Genomic DNA, 13,706 nt, shown 5'->3' on the forward strand with positions numbered 1-13,706 from the left:
AGCTTTAACCATTATTCAGTTGTGGCTACCTATCCATTTGTTAAATGGACTTGAGTAGAGTGTGTCTCAGAACAAAAGGACTGAATCCTGACCTAGCCTGTGCCATCCTCACCATCTCTTACATACTTAATTATATTGCTGCAGTTGCTCTGTTAATCCATCTGACTGAGGGTCTCTCTCTCTTTTGCTGACCCTCTACCTTTCAAAGCAAGATGACTTTCTCCAAGGAATAGTCTCTCCTAGCAACTTGCCCAAAGTATGTGAGAGGAAACTTTATCTTTTCCTCCAAGGAGCACTCTGACAGTACCCTTTCCAAGACATATTTGTCTGAGCTTTCCATAAATAAAATCATTTGTAATCTGTCGCCTGGCAAAATGTAGTGGTAATTTATCTTCCTAAAGAGCCCTTGCCGTGCTATAGTCTGAATTGCAAAGTAGAAAAATTATCTCAAGTCTAAGGCACACCAGTGAAAAGAATTAAATACACAAATATAAAAGCCACCCTAGGAAGAAAAACAGTTTTGTCATCATGGAAATTGTTCTGAGCCTCATTCTGGGTGGACATGTTCACATTGCTAATGTTCCCAGTGGATTTTGTCCCCCATAGAGTGGCTGACTTGGTCCTAACAAGCAATAGAGGAGCCCTGACTCCTACTGGCAGTGGAAATTACAGGATATGGAGAGGAAAGGAGCCCTCAATCTAACACAAGTCCTCTCTCCTCATTCTACACCCTCTTATCTCTGAAAATCCTTCTAGAGGTCTTTGGTCAATTCACACCTGTTTCTGGCACATGGACAGAGTGTTTGACTAGCTTTGGGACCATGCATTTCTTTACCAAAAACATAATAAGTTCACTGTCACTTTAGAACTCAATAGGCTTTCAGGATGTCATTTTTATAAGTGATAGATTTCTAGGGCTTTCCTCAGAGTAAATTTAAACTGGCAGATATAGCTAGATAGACACTTAATGATGTAACCTAACACTCTCCAACCAAAATCTTGCTTCTATTTATGACCGCTGCTACTGGTTATCTCCTTCAGTGCCCTAAAATGGCAGGGAATTGAGGGGAAAAAATCCAGTTGCAGGAAATATAAAAGGAAATAGAGTGACTGGGTACCCCACCCAAGACCCTGATATAGGAAACTTTGGAGCTGATTCAGCATCAAAATTTGGGAATCCTGCTAAGTTTCCTTGCTGGTAGTGTAGTCTTTATGCAGATGTGCTGCCAACTCAAATTCTGGAAGTTGGAATTCACCAACAGAGGGACTGGAAAAATTGACAATGACAGAGTGTGATGTAATGAGAAGCTGGAGAAGTTGAAGACAACAGAGGCATGTTTATAGAAGTTGAGCAGCAAAATAGTATTGATGAAGTAAGATTTCTTTGACACAACAGGAACCTGCTTATGTAGATTTGATCAGGACATACCTTGTGGAGATGGCATGTGAAACAGCTCAACAACTGTACTTGAGTCCCCTAAATTTTTTCTGATTTATTAACTTCAGAATAGGAAATAGGGATTAGCCTGGAATATGAGCTAAAAAACTATGTGGGTTTGAATAAAACAAAGGATAATGAACTTCAGGACCTATGTATACTAGGCTTCTTAGATTCAAGCTTCCTAAAATACAGCTTCAGGACTAATGCTTATGGTGTTGTGTCAAGGTGCCAATTAAGTCAATACAATGCAATACAAGATGATATGATACGATACAATACGATATGATATGATATGATATGATATGATATGATATGATACACATAAAAACAAAGTTATTTTAAAACTATTACAGCGTTTCAGAGTTTCGTACTTCCAACATAATGAAACAACAGAAAATGCTAATTCCATTTACTCTCGCTTAGGTAATAATTTATGTTGATTATTTGAATTCAGAGCTACTAATTCGAATTTGCCTAAGGACAGCTTTAACTGTAGTTGCCAGGTAAGTCAGTTCTGGCTCATGATGATCTTACGCATAGTAGAAGGAAACACTGCCTGGTTTTGCACCTTTATTTGCCTGCCTTTATTTCCAGTAAAGCTACTCAAATTTAGAGTCCAATAACCTTTCAGTTAGTTCTACCCTATCCTTGTTGTTGTTTATCCATACTGTGGAGTCAGAATTGACTCATAGCTGACTCTCCAGCTGATTTCAGAGGTACTATATCAAGCTGAAGGAGATTGTCCATCTTTCTCCTGTGGAGCAACTGATAGATTAAAATCGTATACTGTTTGGCACCAGCAGCCAGGAAATAAATAAATGAATGAAAGAATGATTGATTGCATTGGGAAAGTCTGCCATCAGGGACCTCTCCAGAACACTGGAGAGCAATTATGTCAGTCTGAAGACTAAGGTGTTTCTGACCCAGGCCATGACCTTTGCAATTACTTGCTATGTGTGCATCAGAAAGCAGGACAATGACTAGGGATGACAGAAGAATTGATGCCTTTGAGCTATGGTGCTGGAGAAAATTATTGAATGTACCATGGACTGCTAGGAGAATAAAGATGTTCATCCTAGAGAGTGTGTAACTAGGCTGTTCCTGGGATATAAGGATTCTGAAGTTTCCTCTGACGTACTTTGGACATGTTGCAAGGAGGAACCAGTCCTTGGAGAGGGGCATCATGCTTGGGAGGATGGAGGGACAGTGCAAGAGAGGAAGACCGTCAATGAGATGGACTGTCTCAGTGACTGGGGTAATGGAGGTAGGTGTGTCAGAGATAGTAAGGTTGGCACAAGATAGAGCAGGGTTTAGGGCTGTTGTACACAGGGCCAGTAGGAGTTGCAAGCAACTCGATGGAACATAATAACAATAACGATCACCTTTGGGTTGGTTGCACAACCTCTACCACTAAGCCACTCATTTGGTGCCATCAACTCGGAACCTAATTCCACTTCACTTCTTGATTCAGATCTCTGCTCAGTATTCATCTCCTGAGAAGAACCTTTGATGAAAACTCAGAATTAGGCCATCTATTTAAAACTCTCCTGATCTCCTCTATTTTTCTTCCATAGTACTCATGGTTACATGATTAATTATTTGCATAACAATTTGTTAAAGTTCTATTTCTGGTACATAACAATAAACATCATTAAGGCAAATACAAATATCTATTTTCTCTTCTACATTCTCAGCTCCTGGGAGATTCAACAAACACTCTGCTCATCTTCAGCCCTGTGAGAATTTTGCCTGTCATTGCACTAGAATAGATCTCAAATCAAATGTGCACTACAGAATTCATCACGCTGACATGTGTATGTGCCTGAACTGCTGATTTCACAACCTTTCATCTTTGTCTCTCTGGCAAAATTGTGCACTTGGGTGCAGTAAATATTTATTTAATATTTAAGTGAAAACATATGTTGTTGTTGCTGTTGTTATATGCTGTTGAGTCACTTGTGACTCATAGAGACCCTATGTACAACAGCCCTAAACTCTGCTCTGTCCTGTGCTAATTGCACTGTCTCTGACACTCCCATCCCGATTACCCCAGTCACTGAATCAATCCACCTCATAGAGGGCCTTCCCCTCCTGTGCTGTCCCTCCACCCTACCAAGCATGATGTCCCTCTCCAAGGACCTGTCCCACTTTACAACATATCCAAAGTATGTTAGACGAAGGAGCAGAATCTGTGCCTCCAAGGAGCCACCTGGTTTAATCCTCTCCAGGATGAATATGTTTGTTTTCCTAGCAGTGCATGATACCCTCAATACTCTTCTCCAGCACCACAGCTCAAAGGCATCAATTCTCTTTCTATCCTCCTTGGTCATTGTCCAACTCTCTGATGCATAACAAGTGATAGCAAAGACCATGGCCTATTATCAGACGCAGCTTAGTCTCCAGAGAGACACCATACGTTTTAAAATTGACCTTTGACAAATATGGATTATTACCTCTGAATTCAGATAATCAACATAAATTCATACCTAAGTGAGAGTGATTGAATCAGCATTTTCTGCCATTTCATTACATGGAAAGTTTTAAACTCTGAAGTTCTATATTGGTTTTAAAATAATGGCGTTTTATGTTTATTGTATTTACCATACAAATACTTTATTTTGCATTTGTAGAGCTCAAATTTCTTTTAGAACAAACAAAACTTTATCTTCTTTTAATATATGTGAGTTAGATGTCTTCCAATTAAAATATATTAAGATATTAAAAGGTTCATTTTGTTTCAACAATATGAAATGTTTTCTGGGTTTATTGCATTTTCTTCAGTGTCTATAGTGTACCATGATCCATAATAGCAGTCTCAGATAAATGTAAATATTGCTGTACAGTAGAGTATACACTGGGGACATGTCTTAAAACTGTATTTGCATTCTGCGGCCTCCCACCAACTTCTCTGTTCTCCTCCCCTGAGCTTTGGCCTCTCACCATAACCTCCACTGGTCTGCAGACCCTGGGTCTCATCCTGACGTTGCTCGACTGGGTGAATGCCCCGGTGTCCTGCGCCCTGCCCATGTGCAAGGTGACCGCCTTCATCAGCAGCAGCATCATGGTGGCCCAGGTCATGTGGGAGGGGCTGTGGATGTCCTGCATGACGCAGAGCACTGGCCAGTTGCAGTGCAAGGTGTACGACTCGCTGCTGGCACTGCCCCACGATCTGCAGGCTGGCCGTGCCCTCTGCGTCATCACCCTCCTAGTATCCCTGCTCAGCCTACTGGTCTACATGGCGGGGGCCAAGTGTACCACGTGTGTGGAGGATAATAATGTCAAGGCTCTTTTGGTGCTCACCTCCGGCATCATCTTCATCACCTCGGGCGTGCTGGCCCTCATCCCGACCTGCTGGACTGCCGACTCCATCATCCAGGACTTCTACAACACTTTGCTGGCTGAAGCCCAGAAGCCTCACTCTACCTGGGCTGGGCTGTCTCGGGCTTCTTTTGGCTAGGTGGAGGTCTCCTGCGCTGCACATGTCTCTCTGGGGGATCCCGGAGCCCCAACCATTACACCGCCGGCTACTCAGCCTCTGCTCCACAGGCTACCCCTCGGCCTTCTGAGTACCCCACCAAAAATTATGCCTGATGGGGGTGAGGGCATGGCAGCTCCCTGAAAACGAGCCCCTCATCCCTCCCCAGAACTGGACCCTATTCAGGCAATGATCCTCAGCAGCTCGGAGTTGGGGGGGTGTTAGGTTTTATAGTTTTTCTTTTGCTTTTTTGATGGTTTTTTTTTTAGTCAGTTTTATCATCCAATGCCTAACCTCCTTGAGAAAATGACTTCCCACACTGCTGGTGCTTCATTCTCATCTTATACAGAGTCAAAGTTAGGATTCTTTTTTGAGTTTCTTAATCACCTTATCCCTGAGACACAGACCCCCCTGGAATACACACAAACCAGTGTGGGATTGCTCTCTGACACCATTGCTGAGTTGTCCTTCTAGTTTGCAGAAACACCGCTGAATATACCCTGGGAACTTTGCATCTATTAGAACTACAGAGAGTTACCAAAGAACCTTCCTTCCTCCTAGTGTCCCCCCACCACCTGCTCCCAATGTTACCATTTTCTGTCTCTCCCTGTATTCCGTCTGCTATGGACATCCACCCTCACATCCAGTCCCCCTGCACACTTGTGCCTTGACCCATTTAGTTTAGTAAATAAAGTGTTTTGCAAGCAAAAAAAAAGTATTTTTTGTTAATTTTTGTTTAAAGTTTGTGTGCATGTAGGGTAGCTTGGAAGGAAAATTTGGAGAATTGGGGGGAGCAGGGAGGAACATATACCCCACATCACCAATAAAATTTGACAGCACCAGTGGTTGTTGTTGTTAGGTGCAATCAAGTTGAACAAAACTCATAGCGACCCTATGAAAAGCATACCTGAATCCCATCCTATTTGCCTTCCTGTCTGATACACTTGGGTCCTTTACTGCAGACATTTTGTTAACCCATCTCAGTGAGGGTCTTCCTCTTTTTCCAGACCCTCCACTCTTCCAAGCATTACATCTTTTTCCAAGGAATTGCTTATCTTAGAAACGTGTCCAAAGTTTGAGATGAACCTTTGTCATCCTTGCCTCCAAGGAGCATTCCAGCTGCATTTTTTCCAAGACATATCTGTTCATTCTTTTGTCAGTCGATGGGATATTCAGTACTCTTCTCCAACAGCAAAACACAAAGGTATCAATTCTTCCTTTGTCATCCTTATTCATTGTGTTGCCATAAGATGCATAGCAAGTAGTTGAAAAGACCATGGCTTGAAGCTGGGGCACCTTAGTCTTCAAACTGACATCACTGCTCTTCCATATTTTGGAGAGACCCCTGACAGCAGACTTACCCAAAACAGTACATCTCCTTATCTCATGCCTTCTGGTACCAAAAGTGTTGATTGTGAATTCACGCAAGAAAAATAATTAATAGTTTTAATCCTTTCTCTGTCTATCATGATGTTGCCCACTGGTCCAATGGTAAAAACCTTTATCTTCATGTAAAGATGCAATCCATATTGAAGGCTTTAGTCTTGATCTGCAACAAACACTTCAGATCCCACTCATCTTCAGCAAGCAAGGTTGTGTCATCTACATAGCACAGGTTGGCAAGTCTTCCTCTGATTCTGATGCCAAATTCTTCTTCATAGAGTCCAGTTTCATAAATTATTTGCTCAGCATACAGATTGAATAGATATGGAGAAAATATCCAACTCTGATGCACACACTTTCTGATTTTAAATCATACAGCATTTCCTTTTTCAGTTAAGGTAACAAAATTTTGTCTAGGTATAGACTTCACATGAGCACAATTGAGTGTGCTGGAATTCCCATTCTGCTCAATGTTAACTATTATTTGCTATGGGCCACACAGTCAAATGCCTTTGAATTGTCAATAAAACACAGACTTGCTTCTGATATTCTCTACTTTCAGCCATGATCCATTTGACACCAGCAATAATATCCCTACCACCACAGACTCTTTTAAATCCAGCTTGAACTTCTTGTGGTTCACTGTCAATATACTGGTACGGTCATTTTTGGATGATCTTCACCGGTATTTTACTTGCATGTGATAATTAATGATATCGTTCAATAATTTCCACATTCTTTTGGATCAATTAAGATTACCGTGATGTTACAGGCAAATTTTCACACCGCTCTAAAAACAAATTTTAATCATATATCTCCAGTCTTATCTAACCAATAGCCTTGTAGAAAAGGATTGAGATCATGTTTTTACTGTTAAGGACTTGAAAGTTCTATTGTCATGGGTCATATACTAATCTATAAAAAGTTCTAATTTTTATTAAGAGCACTAGTTTGAGTAACATAAAAGTGTAAAACAATGAAGGTAAAATCATATTATTTTATCTTGCAAATAAATGAAAGTTCATTTTTTTTAATTTTTTAGAAACACTTGGATCAATAAATAATATATATCTTATGAAATACATGGTTTTTCTGGTTTCTACCCACCTCAATTAAGCCTTTTAAAAGAATAAAATCTGTCATCATCAAGTTGATTCTTTATATACTATCCATTTTTCTATCACAGATTTGCTGGTGGATTTAAATCCGCAGTCTCTCTATTAGCAGCCTAACACATAATCCACTATGACACCAGGGCTCCTTTAAGAGGAAAAAAGCTTAATGAGTGATGAATGCATCCACTAGCAGTTTTTAAACTCAATTTAAATAAAAAGAGATCTGTAGCATATATCTTGCTCATAGCAATTATATTTATGCATTTTTTAATCTGCCTATATATCCAAAATGCTTAATATTACGTTCTTCATCTGAGATGTCTGAGTTCTTCTCAAAACTTTGAGGTTTTATTGGGTTTTTTTTTTAATTTGATATGTTCATCTTGATAATAATCTACAAATTCATCCACATTTTCTGGATACCTACCTTATACCTGAATGCTCATCATTCCAAACATCTGTTACAATTCTTTTTATTATCACAGTGAAACAAATTACTTAATTTGATTGTTGAAGCTCATGACAAAAGCACAAATGTAATATGTAAACAATGTTCATATGCCAAAGGATAGTCAGATGGTACAAGTAAGCATTATAAAAGAAAATATTATAGAACTGCATCCATGAAAAAATGTGAAGGGAGGGGGAAATGAGGTCTTTCCAAGCAAGTGGTGTTATAGGCAATGTCAGATTAACACGTTGACACAAATGACGGCTATAGCGAAAAAAAAATGTGTTTATAAGTAAAGTCAATTTAAAAGTGTGCGGCGATGTGTTAAAAGAACCTTCCCATGTGCCGATTAGTTCTCTTTAAATCTTGAAGTTTTCCAGCTTAAGTTTCAGCAAGCCATATCATCTGTTCTAACAAAAGAATGTTTTCTCATAAAATCTATGCTCTCTTTAAACTTGTTGACACTTTAATGTTAAGAATGTAGAGGAATTATAAATATTTTAGTGAACTAATGTATAGATTAGCCCCCAATTGATAATACTATAGTTCAGGACAAAAGAAGCTATTAGAAAGAATTTTCATGTAGAATTAAAATAAAAAACAAAATTAGCCACCTTTTTTTCCATTTTCCATCCAATAAACTTATAAAAGTATGCAATATATTTCATAATAAAGAGATTTTACTTAATAAAGGTTTCACACCTTGATTTTTCATGAGTTATACCCATATTGTTGGTAGCTAACACACTTTCCTCCAATCCTGATGTCTTGTTCTTCTTCAGATACCAGTGTTGTTGACCAGGACAAAGAAAAGACAGAGACACCAGAAATGAAATCTAAAAGAGAGACTAAGCAGGGGGCTAACAGGTCAAAGACTGCAGCCCAGAGCTAAAACCTCTCATAGCTTTTGTTGAGAAAATTAGGAAGTAAATCACAGAAAAAAATGCTTTACTAATGAAGCTATGTTTTTCTGTGCTGACATTCTTTTCTTATCTGAGGGAGAGAGTGATTTACAAAGCACAAGCTTTAACACCCCATCTGTGGGGATTTAAGGATAACACCTCCTTGTCTGCAAGGAATGCTTCATTCCTTGTGATCTGTCACTAGGAAATCCAGCTTGTTTTGTGCCTCACTCAGTTCCTGTTTAAGCATTTGGTTTGCCATAACACGGCTTCTTGACTGATGCCCTCAGCATATAAAGTAAAGTAAAGATATAGTCTTGCAATACACCATTTACAATTTGAATATATGCCATGTTCTCCTGTTCTTTTTTAAATTAGTCTCCTAATCTGTGTACTATAAATACCTGCCTTTCTCTGTTAATATGACTTCCAACAGCCTGTTTTCTAAGAAGTGGATAACCAATCCTTTCTAGTCTGTCCTAGTCTAGGAGCTCTGTTGTAACTTTTCCACTATGGATGACTCTTTTGGTACCTAAGAGACACTGGTGGCACAGAACTCACCACAAGCCACATTAGTACAGCAGACAGACAGACAGACAAGTGCTGTATCAATAGGAGGAAATAATAACAACCGAAACCTGGATAATGGCTAAGGATGGCAGATTAAGAATATATGTCTTTGAGTTTTAGTGCTGAAGAATATTGAAGATTCCTTGGACTATCAAGGGAACAAACAGGTTTGTCATGGAGAGGATGAAGTCAAGTTGTACTTTGGAGACAGGGATTTTGAAGCTCTATCTCACATACTTGGGCCTTGTAGAAGGAATGGTTGAGGGATATCACAGGAGAGGAAGACTAGTATGTGAGAGACTAGTCCTTAAAAAAGACATCATGCTTGGAAGGGTGGAGGGATGGTTCAGGAGAGGAAGATCTTGGATGAGATTGATTGATAGTGACTTGTGCAATGGGGGCATGTGTGTCAGAGACAGTGAGATTGGCTCAAGATAGGGCAAGTTTCTGAGCTATAGGGTCCCTATGAGTCATAGGTGACTCGATGGCACTTAACAACAACAAACCTATACACCAATAAGATTCTGATCAATTGGCAATATGCAAATCAATCGTCAATGATGGGACTGAAAGATAGCTGTTGTACCTCTAAAAGCAAACATAAAGATATCCAGGCATACACATATGGTACAGAATAATGATGTCAGTTTGAAAACAAAGAAGAGACTAATTCAGGCCGTGGTCTTCTCAATCACTTTATCAGTCCAGAGCTGAGGCCCATGGTGTTGTTGTAGCAGGATGGGGATATTGGCACAGACAGTGGCATATATTTATCTTTAGTGCTGGTTATTACCACAGACCCAAGGTGCTAGGACTGAGGGCCTTAATCATCTGGCAGAGCCTGGTCTGTCTCTACATTGTCAAACACATCTGCTCCACTGTTCAGGACCCAATACAGATAGGAAGTCACTCACTATTAGGAGAAAAACTTGCAAGCAGCCACTAACAATAGGAACATGGAATGTACAACATATGAATGCAGGAAAATGGAAGCTTTCAAAAATGAAATGGAAACCAAGAAGATTGGCATTCTAGACATCAGTGAACTGAGATGGATGAGCATGGGCCAGTTTGAATCGCACAATCACATGATTTTCTACACTGAGAATGAAAAATTGAGGAAGAATGGTGTTGCTTTTGTAGTAAAAAAGACAATTTCAAGATCTATCCTGAAGATCTATATATACTATATACTATAAAAGGATACTATAGTCATAAGCATACTAGGAAGACCCGTTAGTACAACATGCATCCTATCTCCATACTTTTTCAGTCTATATTCAGAACAGACCATCTGTTAGGCTAAGCTCTATGAGAAGAAATGTGGCATCAGAATTGAAGGAAGACTCATCAACAACTTGCATTATGCAGATGACACAACCTTGCTTGCTGAAACTGAGGAGGGCCTGAATCACTTGCTGCAGGACAAGTACCACAGTCTTAAATATAGATTGAAGCTATAAACAAACAAACAAATAAATAAATAAGTACACACACACACACATATGAACATAAAAGATTTTTCCCTACTGGCCCTATTGGTAGCATCATACTAGATGGTGAAGATATTGAGATTGTTAACAGCTTTAAGTTTGCTTGGTTCTACTATCAACACTCTTGGTACCAACAGCCAGGAAATCAAAAGACAAATTGCATTGGGAAGGTCTGCTGTCAGGGACATCTCCAGAGTACTGAAGAGCAATGATGTCAGTCTGGTCTTCACAATTACATGCTATGCATCAGAAAGCAGGACAATGACTAGGGATGATAGAGAGAGAATTGATGTCTTTGAGCTGTGGTGCTGAAGAAGAGTATTGAATATACCATGGACTGCTAAGAGAACAAACAAGTTTGTCCTAAAGGGGGTGAGACCAGGCTGCTTCTTGGAGACAAGGATTCTGAAGCTTTATCTGACATACTTCGCGTATGTTGCAAAGAGGGACAATTCCTTGGAGAGGGACATCATGCTTTGGAAGTTGGAAGGACAGCACGAGAGGAAGACCCTCAATGAGATGGGTTGACTCAGTGAGTGGGTAATAGGAGTAGGTGTACCAAAGATAGTAAGGGTGGCTCAGGTTAGAACAGGGTTCATAGCTTCTGTACATTGGATTGCTAATAAAAACATTCAAGCATATGCACCAACAACTAAAGCCAAAAAGGAGGATATTGAGAGTTTCTGCTAACTTCTGTAGTTCAAAACTTGAACAAATATGCTGTCAAGATGAAGCTATAAACAATGAGGAAGAAATGGTAGTAGGAAAGTATGGACTTTCCTGGTGATAGAAACGATGCCAGAGATGGAATGATTAAGTTTTGTGTACTCAATAATTTATTCATAGACAATACTTTTTTTAAAAAAACAGCATACCATAAATAGTGACTGAGACACATAGGCCTCACATGATGGACTGCACAGGGATCAAAACTGACTAAACTTGTGGAAAGGATCATTGCAGAAGCACAATATATGTGATCGAAACCAGACCAGGTTCTCTTTGTGGAATAGACCATCAATTACTAAATGATAAATTTAAATTGAAACTGAAGAAAATTAACACTACTACATAGGAGCCAAAATGTGAGTTAGAGTCTATCCCAGTTGAATTTAAGAATCATCTTAAGAACAGCTTTGAGGTATTAAATACCAATAATCAAAGACCAGAGGAACTGTGGGAAGACATAAAAGATATCGTTCGTGCAGAAAGCAAAAGATCACTATAAAGAATGAGAAAATGAAGACAGCAAAAGATCACTAAAAGAAGGAGAGGAAAAAAATGGATGTTAGAAGAGACTACGCAAATTGCATTAGAAGATCAAGAAGCCAAAACAAAGGAAGAGATGTCAAAGTAAAAGAGCTGAGCAGGAGATTTAAAAGGGCAGCTCAAGAGGGTAAAGAAAAAAATATTATAACAAAATGTGCAAAGATCTGGAGTCAGAAAATAAAAAGGGAAGAACTTACTCAGCATTTCTCAACCTGAAAAACTGAAAAACAAATTCAAGCCTCAAGTTGCAATACTGAAAGATGCTATAGGCACAATCTTGAGTGATCCAGAAAACATCAAAAGAAGATGGACAGAATACACAGAATCACCATACCAAAAAGCATTAGTTGACCAAGAAAAATTTCAGAAAGTACCATATGAACAAGAGCCAATGGTGATGAAAGATGAAGTCCAAGCAGCCCTGAAGGCATGCCCCAGGAATTAATGGAATACCAATCTTTTAACTAACAATTGCAGCACTGGATGTGCTCACCAGTTTATGTTAGGACAGCTACTTGGCCAACTGACTGAAAGAGATCCATATTTGTCCTCATTCCCAATGTGGAAACTATTGAACAATATCATTCATATCTCATGCAAGCAAAATATTGTTGAAAATAATTTAAACAGAGTTATATTGACACAGTGCATTGACATGAAACTACCAGAAGTTCAAGCTGGTATTAGAAGAGGCTGTGACACCATGGATATCATTGCTGATGTCAGATTAATCCTGGCTGAAAGCAGAGAATAGCAAAAGAATGCATGTTTGTGTTTTATTGACTATGAAAAGGCATTTGAGTGTGTAGACTATAATAAATTACGGTTAACTTTGAGAAGAATAGGAATCCCAGAACATTTAATTATGCTCATTTTGTTATCAGGATTGAAGGAAGACTAATCAATAATCTTCACTATGCAGATAACACAATTGCACTTGCTGAAAACAAGAAGGACTTGAAATGGTGCAGAAGATCAAAGACTGCCGTCTTCAATATATATTCCATCCCAATGTCAAGAAAACAAAAATTCTTACTACTAGACCAAAAGATGGGTCACACCAAGATAGAGATGATAGATAGATAGATTATAGATAGATAGATAGATAGATAGATAGATAGATAGATAGATAGAAGATTAAAACTTCAATTACTTCATCTTACTTGGATCTAAAATCAACACCTTTGTGACTAGCAGTCAGACTATCAGGAGAGGTACTGTACTGGGAAAGTCTGCAGTTGGGATCTCTCGATAGTATTGCTCTTGTATCAAGATTCAAAATGGGGAGAAACTGCTAATAATATTAATTAATATTGGAACATGGAATACACAAAATATTAATTTAGAAAAAACTTGAAGTTGTCAAAAATTAAATGAAACAAATAAAAATAAATATCTTAGGTAATACTGAGCTGAGATAGATTGGTAATAGTCATTTTCTCTTTGTTTTTAAAATAGTAATTTTTGAACATGATCTATTATGCCAAAAATGACAAATTGAAAAGGAATAGCTTGGCATTCATCATCAAAACTAGCATCTCAAGATCTATCATGAAGCATAATGCTGTAAAACACAGGATACTCACCCTACATATACAATAAACTCT

General features: G+C 38.8%; 1 pseudogene; it reads left to right on the forward strand.

Annotated features, from left to right (window-relative positions):
• The first annotated feature begins 3,251 nt into the window (after positions 1-3,251).
• LOC102873352 lies at positions 3,252-5,032 on the forward strand (annotated as a pseudogene).
• The last annotated feature ends 8,674 nt before the right edge of the window (positions 5,033-13,706 follow it).

The sequence above is a fragment of the Elephantulus edwardii genome, unplaced genomic scaffold, assembly GCF_000299155.1.
Source record: "Elephantulus edwardii isolate Elephantulus edwardi_28Jun2011 unplaced genomic scaffold, EleEdw1.0 scaffold00046, whole genome shotgun sequence".
NCBI lineage: Eukaryota > Metazoa > Chordata > Mammalia > Macroscelidea > Macroscelididae > Elephantulus > Elephantulus edwardii.